This window comes from Falco biarmicus, chromosome 16 (genome assembly GCF_023638135.1).
Source record: "Falco biarmicus isolate bFalBia1 chromosome 16, bFalBia1.pri, whole genome shotgun sequence".
NCBI classification, from domain to species: domain Eukaryota; kingdom Metazoa; phylum Chordata; class Aves; order Falconiformes; family Falconidae; genus Falco; species Falco biarmicus.
In genome coordinates this window covers 4,667,124-4,675,381 of record NC_079303.1, presented here as the reverse complement: position 1 = coordinate 4,675,381, position 8,258 = coordinate 4,667,124, and positions in this window count along the sequence as shown.

Below are 8,258 nucleotides of genomic sequence, written 5' to 3'. Positions count from 1 at the left end.
GAAAGAAAAGCTCTCTGAGTCACAGCATAGACAGAAGTAGATCCGGGTCTGCTGCCTTTGTAGTGAAACCCAAGCTCTGGTCACCAGACAGGGTCCCTGCTATGTCCCCAGAGCTGCCGTGTCCCCAGCCAGCGGCAGGTCGCTCTGTGGCACTGGCCGCTCCTGGCTGGGGGCCCTTTTCCCCATGGTGGTGCTATGCAGAGCTAAGTTTTAACAAGAGCTTGAAATCTAGATGTCATTTGGACTTTTCCAGGTGTAGTTCCCACCCTGAGCAGCTCTCTCAGGAGTTTGTTTCCATGTCTGTCCCCATTTCAGGGGCTGGGGGGCTTCCCAAGCAGCCGTGAGCTCTTGCTTGCAACCCCCAGCATGTTCTGCAGCCTCCCCCTGCTCTGTCTGCTGGCTGCTCCCCAAGACCTGCCGGGAAAGGCAGCTGCCAAGACTTCAGACACTTCCAGCACGCCCCTGCCGCACCGTGCTTCCAGATAACACCCACTCGGAGACCTCTGTGCCTGAAAAACTGAAGCACTTTCCCTAGCAATGATGTTGTTTGCTTTTCACCAGCAGATCGTAAACGGCTTGGCAAACACAGAGAGGTCACCAGGCAGCGGAAATGAGTCCTACGCCTAAATATGTGGTCGGTGGCAAAAGTGAGGATTAGAGGGTAGGTCTGACCTGTCCCTGTGCTGGGCTCTGCTTGGGGGAGCCCACCCCCTCAGTACAGCCCCTCTGATCTGGCTTTTGGTGGCTGGACGTCAGCCTGGTCGCGGATGGGGCACAGGGACCTCCTGGGCTCTGCCAGTGCCTGCCCCTCGCTGAGGGAACCTGGCTGTTCAAACTAATGGTCCTTAGTTATTTCTGGAAGAGGTTTCAAACTTGGAAGCATGCTCCTGAGCTGTGCTGCTGGGTGGCAGAGCAGCCCAAGGTGGGGCTGGAGGAACTCTGCTAATTAATCACAGACTAACAGATTTAATAAGATTGCTGCAGAGGCCAGGGAAAATCAAGCCAGAATTCAAAATGCAGAGTACGTTACAGCCTCTTGCCCCGGCACAAGCTCTCTGAGTGTCCACTCCAGACATCCATGGATGTGGTGTGACTGACCCTAAGCAGAAGGAACCTGACAGCAGGGACTCAGAGGTAAGCATGCATCCTATCCACAGCACTTGCGCTGCACCCCAAAAATGGCTTGGTGGATGCCAGTCCTGACCCCCACCCTCTCCTGGGCTTCCTCACTCTTGCTGGACCTCTCTGGGGGCTCATCCATGGAACTCCTCTGGGGCAAGGACGTGTCCCCTGTGGGGATGGTGGCTGCCCAGCAGGCAGCGACAAGCTGTTAGGAAGCACCAGGTTAAAGTCGCTTCTAGGCTCGCTGAAGACTGGAAGGGGATACTGTGGGACTCCAGCAACAGCCACCTTCTCGCCAGCCACCTGGCCTCCTTTGAGAACCCGCAGCTCTTCCCTGGCTGCTCTCAGCTTGGGGGAAAACCCTTCTAGTGGCTTGAGATCCCCTCCAAGAAGCAGGGGAAATCCTCCAAGTTTCCTCGTTATCTCTACGGGCTTGATGGTGGCATTGACTAGTTGTAGCGTGCTGAGCTGGAGGATTGAGTCTCTCCACAGATGGTTCTTACAACTGCACCTTGAATCCTGCCGTTCTCTGTGGTGTTCCTGTGGGAAACGGGGACTGCGGGAGATAATCTGCTTTTGTTTGAAACAAAAGGGCTGTGCCTGCCCTCCAGGTGATGGAGACGCCACTGTGAGCCAAGGCTGGGGAGCAGGGAGGTGAATCAGATGCGCCCTGACTCTGTGTGTAGGGTTGTTTGTTTTTAAGCAGTGCCGTGCTTGTTCGGGCTGAGCGGTGGTGGATGCGCTCCCGTTCTCCTGCCAGTGCTCTGAACGGCAGATGGCATCCATGGGCTGAGCCCAGGCTGGACCAGCACCTCCCGGCAGGCATCCTGCTACAGCCGGGGGGGTCTGCCCTGCCCAGGCGTGATGGACCATGCTGGTGGGACGGCAGGCTGGCTCCAAAATGCCATTTTGGATTGTGCAGGGATCCCGGCTAATAGCATAAGGATCCAGCAAATCACTTGATGCAAAAAGGATGTTAGGCATCTCCTCCGGCATTTTGTTCCCACGAACAGGCATTGCCTCCGAGTCCAAGCACCTGGCAGGAGCTGTGACAGAGCTGAATTCTGCTCTCGGGTCCCCCAGGCAGATAGTCTTTAATGCCACTGCACAGCGTCAGTCCAGGAAATATCTGTGGGCTTGAATCCTGCTCTTGCTCACGCTGCTGCAGCTCCTGAGCTCTGCAGTGAATCTCCAGGGATTAGATCGCTGCGGAGTTTCTTTCCCCAGACGCATGTTGCCTGTGCTTTTCAGCAGATGATGCTGAGTGCTTCCATCTTTGAAACTGATACTTGATGGATCTTGTTGTGCCTGGAGGGACAAGGTAAAACCTCAGCTGGGAGGTCGAGCCCAGAGATCAAACCAGCCCCGTGGAACGGGGCCTTTGATGGGAGCTGCCAGCAGCAGTGGGTGAGCTTTGGCAGCGGCGTGGGGTGGACATCCACTCCTTGGGGCCAGGGGTGGTGACAAACCCCTCTCTTCTCCGGAATGGTCTGGCTGCTCAGCCGTGGGCATGGCACAGAGGTACCCCGTGCTGGGAGAAGGGGGTGGGGGTTCTCTGTGCGCCTCCATACACAGAGGGGGAAGTTGTGTGTTAATGTAGACGGACGTACAACAGTGTGTTGTAAGCTGGTCCACGGGTCCAGGTTTACATAGGACAGCACACCGGGCTGTGTGTACATCCCCAGGGTAAAGCCTGCAGCTGTGCGGTGCTCCTGAGGGATGGGAGCCAACAAAATTGCCACCGTGTGAGCAGGTTGGGCGGCCGGCAGCTCCCAGGCTTATCCCGCGGGCTGCGCCCACGGCTGGGTTTGTCCCGTGTTATGAAAGCACATACCTGTGGGCCACTGTCACCTCCAACAGGCACTGCTGCCTGAGCCACAGCCGTGCCAGAACTGCTTCAGGTGAGCTCAGGGAGGTACCTGCATGAATTCACACGTTGCCCCAGCTCCGTGGGCGACGGACACACACCGGGTCCCGTTGCACCACCTTGGGTTGCATCGTGCCACCCTGCTGGGGTGCAGAGGAGCTGCTGCCGGGGCTGGGGTTGCTCCTGCTCACGCAGAAGCTGGTGGCCTCAGCAGGCTGTAGCTTCCCTGGTGCATTGGGTAGCGTTTCCCAAGGTCAGCTGAAAACAAATGGTGGTGGTTGTTCTTCAGGGGCAGGGAATTCAGCGAAGTGTCCACCTCATCTCATCTCACCTCACATCCCAAGGATTATTGGTGTCGTCTGACACTGAAAACCAATTTAGATGCCAATTCAGTGGTGTATTTAGGGGGTGTGCTTAGACCTCAGCACAGAAGACCTGTTGATGTCAAAGCACATTTGCTGAACCTGGCCTTTAAGTTGTGGGTGGTGGTCAAAGGGGCCTGTTAGCAATAAAGCAAATGAATATAAAATAACTAGGTTTCAACCCAGCTTTCTTTTCCAAATACATAGTAAATGTGACCTGCCTCGGAGAATTTTTGTCAGCAATCTTGAGAATGGATTAGCGATTGTCTGCAATATCTTTTCTGGTTTTTTAAATATGCATTAGCTCTCAGAGAGACTCGCACTGAAATGGGACCACATTTCGGCACACCCCACGCTTTGAACGGTGCACGGCGGCATTCTGTTTTACTGATCATCCCTCAGTGTCAGCCAGCTCCTCCAGTCTCTTGGGAGCTGCAAAAAGCTACGGGCTGGTGCTTCTGCCCCAGCCAGCCCCCCGGTTTGCCGGCAGCCCTGCGCCCACCACCCTTCTCAGCAGTTGCAATCTGTTCTGTGTGCGCCTTTATCTGAAACCCAGCTGAGCTCTTGTAGTTTTCCAGCGACCTAATGGGGCTCAACAAATCTGGAGCTGGCTGCGGCCGTGTCCTCGCCTGAACTCCCAATACTCGAAGTTGTGTTTACTGAAAGCCAGGCTTTTCAGTACCAGCGCCCGACGCAGCAGTGCCGCCTGGTCCTGCTGCCGATGGCTGCGCTGCCCCCCTGCCAAAAAGCATCACTTCCCATCGTCCCGGAGCAGACTGTGTTTTATAGAAAACTCCTTAGAACAAGCTCTAACAGATCTGGTTGTGGAGCAGAAATGAGTCCTGTACCTTTCTGTGGTGCCCGTAACACAAACAGCGATGCCCCGCTCCGCTCGGCTGGTCCTGGCTGTCAGGGGAAGATGCTCTTTGGGGTCAGCGTTGCCCTTGGGCCATCAATCAGCCAACCCTTCCCCAACAGGGACCCAGCGTCGTTCTGTGTGAGTGCTGTCGTACAGCTTCAGCGATGGATTTATCTTTGGATGGCTGGGAATAGAGCTCCTCCATGCTGCCAGAGCTGCAGTGGCACTGGGAAACACCAGAACCCGTCTGTCACCGCCATCCCTGTATGCACTGTCCTGGCCCTGTTAGGTCCCCAACCCTGCAGGGACATCAGCCACTGAGTCACAGCCAAGCCGGACCAGCAAAGAAACCCACTCCATCAGCATCCGCCGGAACTCCGCCGGATATCGAGTCACTACCCTGAAATGCAGACGCTTCCTGCTCTGAAAATAAAAGCTCCAGCTTTCTTGGGGGGGAACCTTAATTTTTTATTTATTTTTTTTTTAAAAAATGCCTCAGCATTTCTGCAGCCCCATGTGCTGCCACAGGCTGTAACCTGCCCTGCGTGATCGTCCAGCACCCGGCAGCACATCGTGGGGCATCCTGGGCTGTCTGATCTGTACAATCTTTTTGATCTATAGTGGTGGGATCACGAATGAGATGGTATAATAGAAGAACAAACCAGATAAGAATGTCTTCTATTTATTATCTATATAATATTTTCTCTCCTTGGTGTAGGTAACTTGTGGTTGCTGGTCTGTGCAACACATTCCCGTTCGCCGTGTGTTAGAACGAGCCGTTGGCGTGCAAGAGGATGGCAAAGCCTGGGGAATTGCTCCAAACTCACCGGTACAGGAGAAAATCATGTATGGGTCCCTACTCAGCCCCTGCTACCACTTGTCTGCTGGTTGTAAGTGGGGACTTCGGCCATAGGGGTTAACATATATTGTAGTGGTTGAAGCACAGGGCTCGAGTTGGATGGGGGTTGCCGTTTTGGTTTTTACTCAACGAAGTTTTAGATTAAAGTGTAATCCAGACCACTGCACATCTCTCTTACCTATCTGTAGCGATTTCTAAAGTACCGTGCAATAACAAAGATAATGTCATCACCTGATAACATGGCAATTAAAACCCCAAAGAAGATAAACCCATATTTTAAAGTGGCTGGCCCCTGGGTTCATTGCACTTTGGACTAAAAAGTGCGTAAATCTAGTGATCAAAGGAGGTGTTTGTCACAGACCTGGCATGGTTTGCCCCATACCAGTGGCCAGCAGATGAGGTCCTGGGACCTTCTGTGGGTGGTTGAGCTGTAAGTGAGCAGGACACGGATCCGGGAGCCTGTCCTTCCCCATGGGTCCCCGAGGCACTGTGCCTGTGCACCGCTCAGGTCACTCCTGGTTCCAGTTTTGCTTTGCTCTTTTTCTTTCCTTGGTGTGCTTCACCGCTCACGTTTCTACACGCTGAGCTGCTCAAAGAGTGATGTTTTTTTCTACTCTGTCCAGCTGAATGAGGCAATATTTCTGCTTTCTCCAGCTGTAACCCATCCTTGGCTGTGGCACATCCCTTATCTCCGTGCCGGGAGCTCCTTCTGCTCTCCTCTCCATGCCTCTGCCCACACTGGTGGCAATAAGGAGACATGGCAGGACCTGGGTCCACAAGCCCCATGGTGCACACATGATCAGGCCAATGGCGTTTTGCCAAATGATCCTTACAAATAACTAGCCTGGGCACAAAATCTGCCCACCGAGTAGTTAAGAAGCTGGAAAAAAGGAGCTTGGCTTTACCCAGACCTTGAGTGGCCAGCCAGAGGGACGGTGGCCAGGCTGGTGGTGGCCAGGCTGGTGTCACCCACCGCAGTGGTGGAAGTGGGGTGTAGCGGTGGCCTCTGCTGTAATCATTAGAGGTGAGAGGCCATAAATTACTTTTCAAAAGGGCCCTATTGGTGCTAATGTGTTTCCCTTCTTCTGCTGATGGATGGGGCACCCAGTTGGGAGGATCAGAGCAAACCCAGTTTCCTCGGTGTTTTCAGAGGACGAATGGCTTTCACACCTGCCTGAGCGCTGCCCAGCAGCAGGTGAGGAATGCTGCCAGCTTGGGAGACCACTAATGAGAGGCGACCATTCCACTTTTTGTTGTCTTTGGCATTTTAACGCCTAGTGGATTTCTTCCTTTCCCTCTTGGAGGGCTGGCTGCTGTAAGCGGATCTTCTGGGGAAAGTTTATGCCCTTACCAGTCCACAAGCAGAGGAGAACAGAGCCTGTTGCCACTGAGCCCAAAGGCAGAGCCGTAGGTTTGGACCAGGACGTGGATGTTTTTAGCACTGAGGTAATGCCCTAGCATTTATTTAAAAAGAAAGAAACCAAACACAAATAAATACAGAGTTAGGAGCCTGCAAGTAAGTAGGGCTTCCGTTATGACAAAGCATCGCGGTGATCAGGCTAACTTTGAGCAGGTTTACCTGACATGGAGCCAAATTCTTTGTTGACTTTCATGTCGGGTTCAGCGGAGATGCACGGGGGGCTGTGCTACAAAGCGCTGCCGCTGCAGAAACCCCAGTCAGGATTCCTAAGGCTGCAGCCGGGGGAGGCAGGGGGAATTTTAGTGGATTTCCCCACTGCTGAGAAAGCCCTAGTTATACTGTTACAATAAAGGATCCTTATCAGTGGATTCCAGTGGACTTAGATCTGTGTCCCTTGACATTTCCATTAAAATAGGCTTCCTGAGCCAGCCTACAACAAAAGCATACCTAAGCCTACTGTATGGGCGACAACACAGAAAATTGCCGAAAAGATTTATCTGGTAGAAACAGAAAGAGAAGCTAACCAAGTCTCGGCTTCCTTTCATCACTGGGAAAGCCTCTGGAAAGCATCCTTATAAATCAACGGGAGTATTAAACACGTGCTTAAGGTTAAATGCGTGCTCAAGCGCTTTCTTGGATGGGTGGGCTAAACCAGGAGCGATCCCGCTACACCAGGAGCGATCCCACAGCTGTCAGTGGCGTTACTCTGCGGGCTTGCAGTGTCCGGGAGACAGACTTTCATCTTAGGAGAGCGAAATTGCTTTGTTTATTGCAATAAGGTAGGCTTGTACCTTCCCCCTTCAACTCTTCTGCAGTCTCTGGGCTGTGCCTGAACAGGATCCTATCTGTTTACTTTGACATTGAAATTACAGCAGTTTAGTTAATCTCATCTACGCCTTGTTTATCTTCCCTATGGGCCCTGCTCACCACTTGCAGATGGAAACGCAGCTCCTGTTCCTGCACAGTAAATAATTCATAATGGCAACTCTGCTTCAGCGCAGTATCATCTTTGGGTGCACTGGTGGGAGATGACTCATTTTAAAACGGGGAGAGGGATTTGCTGGTGGGTTACGGTGTTGCTCGGCTGGTGGGGGTGTAGGGGGGGTTGAGGGTGGAAAGGATGCAGGACCAGCCTGAAGCTGCAATTTGTTCATCCCTGACATCTCGTAAGGAACGGAGGTGCCACACGGCCACCAGCAATAAAAATCCAGGACAGTGGCAGCACAAGATACCAGTGTGTCCCAACTGCGTTGAAATGGTATTTAATATATAGGTTTCCCACCACCAAGACAGATCACAGCCACGGAGGAGCAGAAGCTTGGTGCACGGCTGTCTCCACGACCTGGGCTCTGGTGCCTGTTGATACAGCTACCCAGCAGATATTTTAAACATCTTTAATAGATATATATATAAAAACATATATAAATAAATGTGTGTGTATATATATATATATAAAACATGTCATTTTATAATGTCAGGCCTCCAATACGCAGCTTGCCAGTCCAGCCAGGAGACTGTGACACCTGCCTGGGTCTCATCCTGACACAGCCGCGCTGCGAGCAAGTGCTGGGCCATTGCACAGCTCCATCCTACACCACCTTTGGGACATGAAGCTCTCAAAGAGGGGTGGGTGCTGGATTCAATCATCCCTCCGGGATGCTCAGGAGCCCCTGCTCTGACTCACCCTGCCAGGCTGCCCTTGAGCTGCTGGAAGTGGTGGGAAAATCCAGGTCTGAGCCGGGGGATGAGTAATGCTGTAGTTATCTCCT